Source organism: Bacillus rossius, chromosome 1, assembly GCF_032445375.1.
Source record: "Bacillus rossius redtenbacheri isolate Brsri chromosome 1, Brsri_v3, whole genome shotgun sequence".
Taxonomy (NCBI): domain Eukaryota; kingdom Metazoa; phylum Arthropoda; class Insecta; order Phasmatodea; family Bacillidae; genus Bacillus; species Bacillus rossius.
Window position 1 is genome coordinate 347,376,224 of NC_086330.1, and position 17,017 is coordinate 347,393,240.

A 17,017-nucleotide genomic window follows, 5' to 3' on the forward strand; every position below is an offset into this window, starting at 1 on the left:
GAGCGAAGTGATCAGAGAAACTCAGGCACACTGAGCAGGTTCTGCCCGAATTCTCCAGTGCGTTCCGGACAACCTGGGCTTTTTTTTCCAGTCGACAAGGCGTTAAAATATAATAATCGCAGTATCTTACTGCGTAAACACTAATGGGTGCTCGCCAGTGTAATAGTTTTAAGTACGATTTCATGCAGTTTTCTTTGAGTAACGACTTCAAAAAATTTAATATCTTTAATATTTATTAATAATTAAAATAAATTTTTAACGTTGATTTGGTTGATTTCCATTATAAAAAGGGAGAAATATTGTATTTGGGTAATAAAGAAGATTTGTCAGGCGGTATAAAGTTTATTAAAAGCAATTACAACTAGTCTATTGGAACTAGTTATACAGACATTTGTTATATATTATATTCTTATAATATATTGTAATACTTAATATATAAAAAATCTCATCTCCCTAACTGGCACGCTGACACACTTAAACTGATCATTGAAAGATATATATTTTTATATTTACAAAATTGTTTTATTTAGCAAAATTAGCATTTGCATGATTTGAATAACTTATACATTAATGTAAGTTTTCAAGTTTGATTTTATGGCTACATTTTGTAAATAAATTAGCGAAAATGTTTTAAAATCTTAAGTGAATCACAACATAAAACATTAAAAGCTGTTTTTAATAGGTTTCCCATAAAATAGTAAGTGTAATTTTACTACGTTTAAGGTTTGAAGATAAAATAACGACTGGTGTTTTAATATTATTATTATATATATATTTTTTAAATTTGGCTCTATATTGTCAACTGAAGTTGATTCTTTGCAAATAATCCATATTGCACATAACAGTTATTATCATAGAGATATAGTTGCTTATAAATTGTAGTACACTATACGCTTGAGTAAACGAAAACTATTGCCAACGAAACCGTAAAGTAACGCTTCAATGACTTGTACAAAGGTTTGTTGATAAGCGAAAACTATAGTCAAGCCTGATAATAAAGTATTCTTAATTCTTATAATTAGAACCACTGGATTTTAATCAACACAACAATCATTAACAAATACAGATTCCTATTAAAAAGAACTTAGGTTTTTAGAAGTCCTACATTATATTAAACCCATATTCGAACGAGTACACGTTTCCATGATTATTCACTAAAAATGTCACGTGAGTGATGTGTGACTTATCGATTGTACAAGCTTGAGAAAATATATTTTTCGTCAGAAAAAAAAGTTGAAAATAGGTTAATAGAACCGAGTGGATTTTCAATTTCCAAAGTAAAAGCAACAATTCTCACACAAATGATACGGCTCGAAGGGAGATGGTTGAGAGAAGAGATGACTGCCTATCAGGCATGGCTGGTGTTTACGACGCATCTAGATCTTGTAATCCTCTACATGTTCCCCTGATCATCACCCGAGAGACTGCCGGTTCCTTGTGTCGGCTGTTCATGTCCGCGACTGCTGGAGGCAAAGTTTCGAAGGTTTAATCTCTTGGCCAGGAGGAGATTAAGCTCCTACAGTGTTAGAAATTACGGGAGATATATCCGTGATTTCAGATAACTGGAACATCGTACAAACTATGCGGTATTTCGACTTTCGAGATCTAATCGTCAGTATAAAAGAGTAAACAAACTTGTCGAAGAAATAACTGTGTTTTTGCAGTAGTCTTAATCAGTTTTTAAATATTTTGCTTGAACACCAAGAGTATTCTTGCGGGTTTGTGTCCAAAGTAATTGTGCTTTGTACCCATACATTTATGAAGATACATTTAGGGTAACCACAAAAATCTGCAATAAAATCTTCCTGGAATTTTCTCTGACTTTTCATGACCATAATTTCAAGACTATAATTTCCAGACTATGTTAAAAAAAAACAATATGCCCAATTTCGATTTTTTTAAAAATAAATGACGGAAAATACACTAAAATGTCAGCGAGTTCACAATGACAGCTAGGTTCTGGAGTTTCATGTCAGACAAGTAAAACTAGACGATCCTAAACAGCACCGTAGCGAGAGTAGGTCTAAAGGTCCCATTTTTTTTCTTTTGCGAGCCCCCATCCACTATTGTCACGTACCCTATGAAAGCGTAGGGTGTGAAACACACTCATATTCTCACAGCACACCATAGAGCTGACTCCGTGGGTGCCACCTGAGTGGAACGGAGGTCTGTGCCACCTCTTAGGAGACGCACCATGTCGACCGCACCACGGGTCTCTTGCTGGTGTCCGAAGACCTCCAGAGACCACCCTCGAGCGAGAGGTTGCAACCACACACATGGATCGAGCACTGCGACCCGCAATGACAGGGCCGGGACGGGGACGCACCACAACGCCGAAATACACTAACGCCGAAAAATGTCATTGCAGGACTGCCACAAAGGTTAGGTTAGGTTAGACTAGGTTAGGTTAGACTAGGTTATGTTAAACTAGGTTAGGCTAGGTTAGGTTATACTAGGATAGGCTAGGTTAGGTTAGGCTAGGTTAGGTTAGGCTAGGCTAGGATAGGCTAGGTTAAGTTAGGTTAGGTAATATTACGCTAGGTTAGGTTAGGTAAGGTTAGGTTTGATTGTGGTATTTCGGCGTTAAGGTACATTTAAGAAACACACACAAATTCATTCAGTTGTTATTTCGGTGTTGTGGTACACAGCAGTTTTCTAGCTGTCGGCGTTGTGGTCAATGTTGACATTCGGCGTTATGGTATTTCGGCGTTGTAGAAACGACCCGGCTGGGGCTTCTCAGCGGTCGCCCGAGGTCATTGCGCACAGTGTTCTACCACGGCTTGACTCCTCCGCTCCAGAGGACATGGGCAGCCTCCACCTCAGCACCTGCTGCGCGTCAGAGATCCTCAGACCACAGCTGACCGCTGTTTGGGAAGAAGGAAGGGCACGCAAACACAACTCCATTGAGGCACAAATGCAGACCCTGGAACAACTGCCCGTGACCTGATGTTCAGATATGGAGAGCTGAAGCGTAATACAGACATATCTACATATACTGCTAACAAAGAAGGCTTTGTCCCACTCAGTTATCATGGAAGCATAATATGTACGATTTCAAGATTTCTATCTTTGTTAGTTTTGAAACTAAATTGAGTGTTTTTTCCTTCATTAAATGTGTACTTTAATTTACTATTCCCTGTAAATTCTTGCCCATACACTTACCTACACATAAATAATGGTGGTGGAAAACGTTTTTAAGTTTATTTATTATGAACAGGTTTAATGAGAAAAGTTTTGACGTGAAACGGTAAACGGTAAACTATGCAACAATAAACGAAGAAAAAAATACATTAATGAACGACTTTAAAAAAATTACTACTAATTTTTAAGATATTTATATAATGCAGATAGGGACAACATTTTTAGTTTAAGTTAGTTTGTTTTTTATTGTGTATTATAACACATCTCAAATGACGTGTGATAATATTCAAACGAATGCTTATGATAACATTGCTAAACAAATTATATATGTCACGATTGTTTCAAGCGTAATAAATTTATATTATCGTGTCTTAAATTTTCATGAGCTAGAATAGTGCATTTTAATCTAACTTGTCATAACAATTTTAATTCAAATATGTTCAAATTTTGATTTCTCATGAAAAGTTCACCACAAGCGTGTTCTGCTAGCTGGGAATACCTATATACACATCTAATTTAACTTATTTTGTCACCATAACATACGCCGACAAGTTAGTTTAAAGTTTAATTTGTTCGAGTGTTCTGTTGATAAATTGTCGTCATATTGAGTATATACATAGGAAGTCTAAGCAATCAGTATGACTTCATGAGACGACTACTTATAATAATTATAGGCTGCTAGGCAAAACGATTATAAATCCTAAAATGGCCGAAAATGGAATCAAGTCAAAGGTATGCGAACAGGAAGGGCCTGCTCACGTGGTCTTAGAAGTATTTGGGTCATCAGTAAACAGTTTTTTTGCAGCACAACGTAAGTAGGTACCGGGAAAAAAAAATTCGCGGATTCATTTGAAGACGGGCAAAAATTCAAACGCTTGTGCCTTGTCTTTGCATCTTTGTTTTTCTTACGGTTGATGAGAGTTCTGCGCCACTAGCAAACCCTCCACTAAACAAGTGACGAATTAACAACATACTTGAGGCTCTCACAAATTCAGCAGCCAATTAACAGTTGACATCAACCCAAGTCAATTAAGCACCACGAAGGTCAATGTACCCGCGAATATTTCCTATGTCTAGACGTAAGTTATAATTTTTCTCTCTATATAAGGAAAAGGAGAACAAGGTGAAAACTGGGCTTACTCTTGTTTTCTCATGGGAACCTAAAATAAACAAAAAAGGAAAGGGCACAACATTGTGTAAATTTTTAAGAAAGCCGCTGGTTTTATCGCGTTTAATTATCTCAGCTGCAATGGCAGGGGGTGGTGGCGTGATGATCGTGACTCAGAAGTAGGCTGTGGGTGGACATGTCCACCCGTGACTACACGCGCAAGGCAGCCATCTGGCCGAGTCTCCCTTTGCAACATGCAGCCACACATTACGGGAAAACATACTGCCCTATGGCCTCTGGCTTCAGCGTTGGCCAGGGTGCTTTTACGTTGCTCAAACATTCAAACAAATAAAAAAAGAGTGCGTGGCTACCACGTGCGATAGAAGTGAAACTTCACACGTGTAGGGATAGGAATTTTGTAAGGTACACAAATATTTGAAACACGTTTGCGATAATACAAGCGAGTACAGTATGCGAGTGTATATAAGAATGCGTGCAAGTATGTATCCGAATGCGGAAGTGTGTGAGTGACTAAGTATGCAAGTGTGCGAATATGCAAGTGCGCAAGTATGCAGGTGTGTTATAATTCAGAAAAAGCCATCGAGTGATGCTGCTGTCATCTGTGTTTACGGCAAGTTATTTAATTTCTAATAAAATACACTCTGGATATTCACGATTGTAACAAAAATTCGGACGAAAAACTCTTACAGTTGTCTGACTTCTTTATTCGCGCTAAGCTTCTGTAATTTTTTTTAATGTGATAGGTACATCTTAGCTCTCGGCATAAGGCATTTGGTGGGAGCAATTTTGTGAATGCGACGAAAGCCGCATGGTGCTGCTATCTGTGGTGAATGGCACAAACCAAAGTTCACAAAGCCAAATGTAAACTTTATATTATTAAAAGTTTAATGAGTTTTAACAAGATGGGTAATATTTTAATAAAATTCCTTTTTGAAAATCAGGTCCGAAGTTCGGGGTTTAGTAATTTTTCAAGTCTTTTTCGTTTTTAGCGAAACCTTTTATTATGAAATTTAAACTCTTGCTCTGCAAATCGAATGCTTCGATAGTTGACGTAGCTGCTCCGGCAACGAATTCTAGCGGCGGTTGCGCAAACTAAGTGTGATTTGCGTCAAGAAACGTAGTTGAAAACACAATTTGTGTAGGTATATTTGTCACTCTTGGTATTATTTTAAAGAATTCCACGTTATGAAATTTTGTGCCCAAGTTTCGTATTATAAGTGTATTTGCAACACGAGAACACATTAATTTGCTCGTTACGTAGGTTAGACGTTACACATCATCTCTGGCTTGTACCTACTAATTGGGTTTCGATATTATCAGGTTTCACTAGCTATTTATAACACTTCCAACTATTCCGAAACGACTGATATGATGACAAGTTAGCGTTCTCGTTTCTCATCAACGATTAATACTATTGGAACTCGCTCACTTAAGGTTTTTAAGCAAGTTGTATTACCATCAGGTTATAAGGCATAGAGGAGGTGTGCATAATAACGCTGATTATGTGCCATAATAGTACCTCAAAATATTACGTATAATCTCCTAATGCGCACTGACACAAACATTAATATTGTAGCCTACCTATAAAAAATGAGTTTCGATACTCTCATGTTTCACTAGCCGTTTAAAACACTGCCAAGCATTCCGGAACGAGACTTATTAAAGAAAATACAGTAGTTTATTGTTCTGATTTGCAGAATATCTGTGATATTTAATTAATCTTCTCAGTACCTACTCGTCAACAATCATGGACTCACTTGCTGTAAATAGATACGCTTCCTGTAATTTCCAGGTATCAAACTGAAATAAAACTTCAATGAATCAGGTAATTTGAAAGCTTGTTTCTGTTTAGTTTGTGTTTGCAATACCAGACTATTAGGACTGGAGAAAATATGTAAATTTGTCAGCCCAGTTCCACTATAAAAGTCCATAAAAATGGCCACCACGCCATATTTTGTGTGTTTATTATACTGATTCGTGAGAAATAGAGAACATATTTAACTTAGATTAAACCATTTTCTGTATTGTTTTTGGGTAACTAAATCACTAAATACATATAATTTTATGAAATTCCACACCCCAAATGAGTGAAAAAGGGGTAAAAATGATTTTATGACAAAATAAAAACACATAGGTAGCTCAGAATTCAGTTAAATGGAAAATTGAATATGAATAATACATAAGCAAACAAAAAAGCTCTAATTCCTTTGTACCATTTTATAAAATATTTCTCCTATGGGGTGATTTGTGATTTTGATTTTATGAATAACAGTTTATATTTTCGAAGCTAGTAGAGTGAGAAGTACGTACCTAATACTTTTGAGTATATATGAAATAAATGAAAGAGTTACGTTGTACTATGATTGTTTTTTTTTTAATTATTCAGCTATGAGGATGAAAATAGGATGAGTTTATTTTTATAATAAAGATTCAAATTATTGAAGCAAATAAAATGGAATTCAAGAAACTTAAGTATTATAAGTTACATAATAGGTTGATTGTGAATACAACATTAAACTAGGAACTGCGTCAAATGAAAACGTATATCTAAAAATATTTCACTTATGTATATATTGGAATACTAAATCTAAAGAAACGCATATGCTAGTGTTTAATTAATTTTGACGGCTCTCTGCACAAATCATAAGCACTGTGAACAAACAAGTGGATCGGGTGAGTATGCGCACATTGACATGAAGTACTAGTTTCACTATTCAAGCATTGTGATCACAGCCGAGAGGCCTCTTGCTGCCATCTACCTTGTTTTAGTTATACTTCTTAAGATTTAGTTGCCGCTTGAAAACCCAGAGGTCTCTACCTGTCAGGCCCGTTCCACAATGGCACGTAAACGGAAACGAATCACGTAAACGGAGACGAATCTCCAGTAACTCTATGGCATCTGCTGCTCCCACAATGCACGGAAACGTAACAAATGAATGGTAAACAATGTATTGCATTTCAAAGTTAACAAATATTAATTTAATAAAAAAAAATTGGTTCGAAATAATAGAACGAACAGAATTTACATATCTAATTTAAATAAACTACAAAGTAATAATACAACACGAGATATTATTGTACTTGAAACAAATATTTAGGCAGGGGTGCCCACAAGGGGGGGGTAACGACGCAGACTGCGTCATTAAAATTTCAGGGGGGGGGGGGGTGGTGGTTAAAAGACGAGAAAAATGTATATATTATTTACATAATTATAGCGTCTAATGTGAAAATACGTTTCTGGTGCTTTGATAATTGAAAGGGATCTTGTAAATCAACCCCGCACTTTCCTCAACAAAAGCAGTTTGGCATCTGTCGGTTCAGGATGGAAATATTACCTGATATGACCAAAATTATTATTAGAAAATCATTTTTAATTAATGCAAAATGTGATAAAATATAATACTAAAAAAGTATAATATTATAAAATAATTGAGTAAATCATTGAGAAAATGGCATAAAAAATTTCGGAGGGGGGGGGGGGTTCATCATTAGGTTAGGGGGGGGGGGGGTGAGTCATAGTGTTTGGGGGGGGGGGGGGGGGGCACCTCTGATTTAGGTATTTAGAACATAATCAAACATGGCTTCCACAAATATTTGCTTCCACAACAGCCAAATACTCGGCTTCTATTTGTCGCACGGATCAACGTAAACGGAAGAGTTCAGCATTTCCGAGTTAATCCGTACGGGTCCGTCTCCGTCTGCGTGCTGTTGTAGAAAGGCCCTCATTGTGAACCATACAATCTTTACGTAACCATGATACTTTGAATGAAAGATAATGTTTTTATGCGCAGTTTTTTTTCTTTTCAAAATATGTTTCTCTGAATAAAATTAATTTTTCAAATTTCATTACAGTAGATTTATTTTATATTAATCTTCTGTTGAGCGCATTAAGTTGGCGGTCATGACTCTCGTAATGAAAATAGATTGCAGCACAAGCGGTGGTGTCAGTGTTGCCAGACGTACGAGACTTCTCGTATTTGTACGAAAATTTAGAACCTGTGTACGTTGTACGAGGTAAAGTTGGATCTCGTACGCTTTTGTACGAGAATTTTGAAGATCACCATCACTGTTGGATTTTTTTTACCCGGGTTCCAGTAAGAATAGTAAGATATATTAGTTTCATTGTATCGTTTTGTCAAAACAAGTGTATAACATTTCTTTTGTAACTTAATACCATTATGTGAAGTTCCTGCCCGACAGCGGTGACTTTTTTTTTTTGGCTGGAAAAACAGGCATGCCGACTAAAAGATAGTGTTTGTTTTTTATTAGCAGGTGCCAACCTCTATTCGTCTAGCACAGGAAATGATGACCCAGTCAGAATAATGTTAAATGCACAACCCCTAACTCACAATTTAGAGTATTTTTGTATGTTAAATTAACTGGATATTTTTTACGAAAAAAATAATGCAAAAAGAGTGAATGGCAGGAATAATTGTATTGTTGTGAAAATTGTTGTTAATAATGTTTTACTTATGAAATCATAGGATTGTGAAAATTGTTTAGTTTAGATTTGTTAGGTTTATAACTCAAATGTCAAGTATATAAAAATATTGTAGAAACACATTTAAACTTTTGCTTTTACAATACCATTGTGTACGAGAATTTTTGTGTGTCGTACGAGAATTTTCGTTCCTTGGTACAAACCATTGACATTTACAATCTGGCAACACTGGGTGGTGTGCATTTATTAGTTACCTACCTGCCTGTAAGACACCGCCACCTGCAGACTTTAGTAGAGTACGCGAGTCTACCAACGAAATGATTTTATGATTTGCTGTGCATTAATAATCATAATAATTAGCTGTTTATTTTTGATGTCCTGTGCATTATTTAAAACATCTAATTATAACCCACAAAATATTAACTAATTATTCGGAGATAAATCTTAAAGATTTTATTCCATCCAAATTCGACCAAAAGAATGTCCCAGATTTTCAAATTTATCATGCGTTCTATTAGTTAGCAAAAATAAAATTTGGATTTTCTTTTTAAATAGCAGTTTGGGTTACTGAATCAAAAAAAAAAAAAAAAACAATAATAGCTGTGTTTGCAAATGAAAATAATTTTTGTGATATATAGCAGGTATTTACTTTAGAGGTCACGTTTGCTCGAATTGGCAAGTAACGAGGTAATATGGCCATTTTTGCTCATTTGGTAGCTTTTATTTGGATGCATGTATCGTTCACGTAATTAACACCGAACAACAACATTAAAATGTTTTTCAAATTAAACATTAAAACTACATGTTTATACATTTTCAGAGCTAAAATGACGTGATATTGAAATAAAAAATCTCACTGTGCAACTTTTAAATGCAAATTTAATAATTTTTTTTTATATTTTTAACATTAAAAAAAAATAAGAAAAACCACATAAGCCACTAATTGTGTCAAAATATTTTACGTATTGCTTATTTTTGTTGTCAGATTTAGTTAGTAAATTAATAATTAGTAATTAAGTGCCGAGTTTGTAGTTTTTGTGTTTCGATGGTTAGAGAATACGTGAAACATATGTATTATCTAAATGTCAACATTTTAAAAGTAGTTTTTTGAGTATTTGAAGAAGACATATATTGAATGTAGCCTTTACCATGGTACGACTCCCCCCCCCCCCCCCCCCCCCCCAACCAAAAAAAATCGTCTTATATAAAAATTATTTTCACATTATAATTAGTTGTTTATTACTATTTTTTACAATGTTTGACAGTGGGAACTTGATTTAACTTTCAATATAGTATTTGTAAAGTGGTAATTATATATGTCTAATATATTTCGCATTTATATCGACACTTTTACATATTTTTAACGATGAAATAATAAAAACATTTTATGCTTTATGTACTAATATTTTATGCTTTTTAAAAAATCTACCTATTTAATACTGTTTCGTTACAACTACTCGTTATACCAAAGATTTATTTTATAGGTTTATCAGAAAAATAATCTTATAAATACAAACACTTGCTTTTAAAATTAGGCTTCTCGCTTTATCAACATGTAAGTCACAAGAAAGCCTCGTGGCTATAGTACAGCAACATAACATATAATGCAATGTGCAACTTGAACTTACATAGTAAATTAAGCTAATACGAATAATTTAAAATCCGCGCTAATTGTTTTCTTTCAGTCAATAACTCGTTAAAATATGAACATACTTATTCGTATAGGTTGTTGGTTGGAGAAACTGCGTTAACGTGGAACTTAGTTGCTTTAGGAGCGAGGATGGGCTGTCATAAGCTGATCTTAAGTGTTCAGATTATCTGAAACATCCTATACTTTTTGACAGTTCTGCCTTTGAATATATATACTGTATAGAAGTCGCCAGCCCAGGTTAAAATTTCTAATACGGTTTTGAGGTAGTTGGTTAATTCACCGCCGCAATCGCCACCATCTCTAGGGCATCGACTTGTGGTGGTCCCTAGCGGACAAGTCTCGAACTCTTCAAACACCCCTTCCCCCTCCTGTTGAACGACGTTGAGCTGCAGTGAATGATGGATGAGGGGAGCGGGGAATGACAGCGGGTGACAGCACTGCGCTCTAACGTGTAAATAACAACTAAGACGATACAGGGCGTTACGGCAGCGCACTGCAGCGGTGAAGTTCCCAAGCTGCTCATCATAAGCTTCTGAAAATAGTAGAGTAAATCCTATCCACTCGCGACTTCTATACAGTATATATATTCAAAGGTTCTGCTGTCATTCACTATGACGCTGTGTGTCATTGCACTGGCGTGTCTTTCACTATCTATGTACCGGTGTCAACTCGTCGAGAATTTTCGGGAAGACTCAAAAATATCCAAGAAGAATCTTGTCGACCTAGCGAAGCTAGATACTACGGTTCTACCAAAATATTAAATATAAGTATATATTTAGAAATTTGATTTTCTAAATTTACAGGCACGTAACCATGAGAATACTGAATTAATGTAAGTGTAAGTGAATTACATTATCACAATAAGAATTTTAATTACAATTTAATATTTTTCTATTTAAAACAGTATTTAATATGTTTAGGTTAGTTTTAATAATATTTTGATATTTTTATTAATATATTTTATAGGTTTTATATTAGTTCTGAAATAAAATGTTAAAATAATAGATGATTTATCAGTAATTGCTACAATTTGTATTTACGTAATTTTATATTTTATTTCTAAACTAGCTGCAGTACCCAGCGTTGCCCGGGCTGAACACAGGATGAAGGGGAACTGTTTAGAGATCAGATGTAGTTAGTAATTGTCTTCTTAATTTGAATGTCAAGTGTGAAAATTAATTTATATCACTTTCAGATCCCGACAGACGTTGTTCTGCCAGTTTATAGTTATTTACCTGGTCTGTATGTAATCTAGACTCTATAAAGTAATATAGGAAAAAAAAACCTGAAAAAAAAGGGATTACCAATATTGAAAATATTCCATTATCTAGCTTATGCTCGGCATGCATTGCAATGCCTCATTCAGTTTTGTTTTGTAATATGTTTGAAGTAGTTACACATATACAAATAATCTATCCATGTCTCTAAATATATATTTATCTCTATCTACATCTATAGTCCTATGTATCTATGTATCTCTCTATCTGTATTTATCTCTTTATATCTACATATATACCTCACACTATCTCTATGTATTCTATATGAGGGTACTGATTGCTTCGTTGTTAATATCACACGGGTATTTTTTACTTGTATGGGAAAATTAAGAATGATAAGGCACCTATTGCGTGGCAACTTCTAGCGCCTGTGGCATTGTCAACACACACTTCGTACGTGTACTGCATGTTGTATCTAACCCCCTCCAACGCATTTGATTCTAAATTGGACTTTTAGTAAGGATCCCTAATGTTATTGATAATATAATATAGCCTATAGCCTTCCTCGATAAATTTACTATCCAACACTAAAAGAATTTTTCAAATCGGATTAGTGGTTACTGAGATTAGCGCGTTCAAACAAACAAACAAACAAACTCTTCAGCTTTATAATATTAGTATAGATATAACTTATTATACTGTTTTTTCTCTCATGGTTCACTGAAAGAGAAGGCGCGCACACGCCTTAAGTGCACAAAACAATAGTCAATAAATAAATAAAAACACAACTGGAGCAGTCGGCGTTTGTACGTAGGTGTGTGACTCGGTTCGGAGGCGTTTTTTTAACAGTTTATTGGATTTTCATAACATTTGGGAGGTAGCGAGGTAGTTTTGACGTATTTAATAAATACACACATAGCTTTCAAAATGAAAGGCATTTCTTTAGTTTCTGGCATGGAATACGAACAGGAGAGTTTCCACGGAGATCACGGTAATGCATGCCTCAAAGTAAGCTAAATAAAATAATAAGCAATTAAATGTAACTGATAATAAACATTACGTAATTCTGTAAGAATGTATTCGTTGTGTTAACTTCCTAAAAATTCGCCCAAATATCTTCGTTTCGTATAATTTATCTATTAGGTGGTCGATTATATTTTAAAGATTAGTTATTAGTATGTGGTTAAAATATAAAAGTGTGCTGCTTTTTGCAAAGACTTTCAGAATAATGGTTAGGTGAATAAGGCTTTCACTCAATCGTCTAAGCTTCTGGTGAAATAAATATAACTATAAATATTTTGGTTTGTCAAAAGTAGGTAAATATAGTAGGTCCTGGGGCAGGGGAGGGGGGAGGGGGATCCGGGGATCCGGCGGCAATCTTTGATTACTTCATTTCCGGCGGCCATCTTGGATTACGTTACTTCCGGCGGCCATCTTGGATTACGTCACTTCCGGCGGCCATCTTGTATGACGTCACTTCCGGCAACCATTTTGTTTTTATCCGCCATTTTGTTTTCTAGAACATTCCGCCATTTTGAGTTTCGTCCACCATCTTGAAAATCTTTATTTATTATCCGATTTTAATGGAAAAAAAATTTAAAATTTATAAAAAAATTAAATAATCAAAATTTTAAAATAAAATTAAAAAAATGTTATTTAATAAAATTTTAATTAAAAACCTACGCATCGAACACCCCACTCCTCTAAATTACAAATACATCATCTAGCACCCCCACCCCTCTGTTACAATAACATCGTCATCGAACACTCCACTCATTCCTGTTACAATTTTTCGTTACATCCACCATCTTGGAAAATCATAATTATTAACTTAGAAAATCAGGAAAAAATATATACACCATCGTTGTCTGCTGGAGGCAGCCATCTTATTTAGTGGAGACTGCCATCTTGATTTCATATGATGGGTGTCATCATCGGTTGTAGGTTTATAATGTATGTTAGTGTATGTAAGGTCGAGTTACAATTCTCTACCAACATTGTTATGTACCTTATAGACCAAAATCCACAGAATCCACAAAATCCACAAAATCCACAAAATCCACAGTCATTTTGCTGTTTTAACCGACATTTTTTCTTAAAGTCTTATCACTTATAGGTTTTAACTAAATTATATGTTATCAATACTATCGTTGTGGATGCGTTAGTTAAAGTAATGATAATTTAAAAAAAAACCTTTATTACTCCATCTTAGCGGACGAGAAATTTTTCAGAGTCCTAACTCACAAGTAATAATCTCTTCTCATGTTTGCGTACACATGTTTTAAAAGCTGCACGGAAGCAGATATCTTAATGTTTGTGTATAATTACATTTCACTTTTATAAACAGGTCCGTGTTTGCGTACTCGTGTTTAAAAGCTGCATGGAAGCAGATATTTTAATGTTTGTGTATAATTACATTTCACCATTCTGTAAGACATTTATAAGTATCAGTACCTCGTCGGATATAGATTCTATATTAAAAATAATAAACAATATGTAGGTAAAATTGTATTTATTAAATTAAGAACATATTTTACACATCAAAAATTGGGCAAAAACAGAAACAACACATAAAAAAAACGGAAACTTTACAACAAAAATGAAAACTATACATCAAAAACATAATCTATATAACAAAAATGAAAACTATACAGCAAAAACATAAACTGTACAACAAAATGAAAACTATAAAACGAAAAAAAACAACAGAAAAACTATAAAATTAATGGAAACAACAACCAAACTATTTACAGAAAAAAAATTATTCATCGCATCCAACATATCCATGGGGGACCGTGCGGATACCATCTTCGCAGATCAACCGTTTGTCGTCCTCCCACGTTATGGCCAGCTTATTGCTGTACTCAGTATAGAGTATGTGCTGACGGGAGCGAATTGCTCTAACGCCTGCCCTCATTGTGCGGTGGTCTTGCAGGGCATCCAGGTAGTCATCGAATGTTATGTGGTTTTTGACCACACATCGCTGGATGCCCTTGGCCTTTTTCTCGCTCTTACCACCACACCTGTAGGCGTAGAGTTTGGCCCGTAGGCTTACAAACTCCTCCATCACTTCCCCCCCCACATTCATCTTTGAATTTACCGACAACTTTCTTGTTGATGGGGGAGAAGCATGGGTGGTCGGAAGGGTAGCAGCTGGTGTCGAATTTAGCCATCAGTGTAGGGTTGGCTTTGAGGTCTGAGTAAAAGTCTGCTGTCTGGATCTCATACACAAAACTGTCTGTATCCATATACATCATGTGAATATTGTCATGGTAACGGGGTTTCATGGTATTGTAGTGGAAGTCGTACATGAGAGTCTTTGAAAGATCTAGTACGGCCAGTCCGGCATAGATCGGCTTGTCGAAAATGATGGTCTCGTGATTAAGGTGGACTAGAGACAAATTCGGTTCGTACATTGTACGGTCCTTGAAGGATGGACGACACACCAACTTCTTGAACCTCTTCTCAGAGCACACCAACTCCATTTTGAGCCTCCGCCTTTTATTTTCCATCAGTTTACCAAATGTCGAGTTCACAGCGAGCTTAAAGAACTCCTTCTCGAACTCGTTGGCTGCTGCTTTCCGCTTGTTGGTATTCAGCCGAATATAGGGCTCCAACCATGCCGACTGCTCAAACTGTAGGACTCGGTGTATCTTAGTCACTCTCAACCCATGAGATACTGCTTGCTGTAGGTTTTTGTAGTGGACAATGTAGTGCTCTTTATTTTCAAGTGTTGTCATCAGCTTTGATTGATTTGAGCCGGGCGGACACTGATTTACGGGGAGAAATGGCAGGTCTTTATGACTTTCGTGGAGCTCGGGAGGGTACTCCACATCACACTCAATAATGTAGCCTGTAGGAGAATCATCTGGAACAGACACGACATCAATTGATGTGTCTGCCCATTGGAAATGTCGAATCGGAAGCGGCAGAGACATCGCCCACCCGTACAAGTTATTTGCATCAATGTACTCCAGGAATGTGGATGGCTTGGATGCATCATATGTCTCAGGTATGTAGGAGTTATTGGCTACGCAATGACGTTTAATGCTTTGCGCTACTCCCCCCCTAATACCAGCCTCCACAAACATGTACATATCATAATCGGTAAGAAGCTCTAGCTGTACACCTGTGGTTCGAAGCATTGCATCGAAAGCGAACCCTGGACAAGAAATATAGTGAGATGGATCTAGGCTGTATGTCTCCAAACAGATGGAACGGAAATTCTCGAATACATCCGCCAAAATCAGAACATCCGTCTTTAGGTACAAGTCAGCGTACTCCCCCAAAGTAGCACACTGAAACTTGTCCCAGACTTTCACTGCATGAGCGTACTCCATCTCTGAAATCATGGAATCAGTCAGACTATTGTAGAAATCGCCGATAGGCGGAAGACTAATATCATCTAGTCGAGCAAAAGAATCCACAAAATCATACGGGAAGACACCCTTGCGGGTAACCAACTCCAACTCATCAGGCGCGAAAAACTCAGCAGTACTGACAAACTTGTCTGCCGGCAAGAACTCAGCGAGCGAAGCAAGACCCCGACTCATGAAACGGAACGTATCGACAAACTGAATGCTGAACTTATCATACAACTTCTTGGAAAAAGTTATCAGCTTCTCCTCTGAATTCGGGATTATGAAGATGTCTTTACTGTCGTACCCCAACTTCCTGATAATGAAGTTCTGGTCGTACGTCAGGTTGTGGAAGAACACAATCAACTTTTTTGGTCTGCGCCTGAGAAGGTTGCAGTCATTACATGCAGGCCCCAGATATTCACCGGTAAAGTGATTGTGATCACGAACTTTCTTGGCAGTTCCTCCGAACTTTCCTGCACAGTAGCAACACACTCTTGCTTGCAGAAAAGCAGTGTTCTGTGCATGTGTGAGCGGAGTCATAGGAACAGATGTAGAAAATATTTTTTGTACATCATGACCAATCTCCACAATGCGTGAGATGAACTTATCCTCTGCGTCACAACCGCGATACAATTCAGGCTCTGATGGAAGTGCTGAAGTGAGGTGTACAGGAATGATGGTGTTATCAGCTTTCACATAAATGCAGTAGCTGTATGCTTTATGCTTTTGATACTGCAGTGTGTATGCTTCATCAGGATTCGGGTGGCATGTATGGATTTTCTCCAGAATAGCTTCAAAGTCGCAATATACCACGATGGGCATCTTATCAGCATGGTGGAAGTTTTTGAACTGCAGAACAGGTGGCTGCCCATTTTGATCGGGGAATGGCATTTCCATTCGAACAGCAGCATGCTGTTTGCAGAGCTCACTGTGTTTTTCCAAACACTGAAGACCAGTGAGCCCACTAACCCTATCCTGATCATCATAATGCTTGAAGCATCTTTTGCAGACATGAATTCGTTGCTCGTGTGTAGTGATTTGGGACCGAACCAGGGCAGAAAAATTTTTAATGTATGT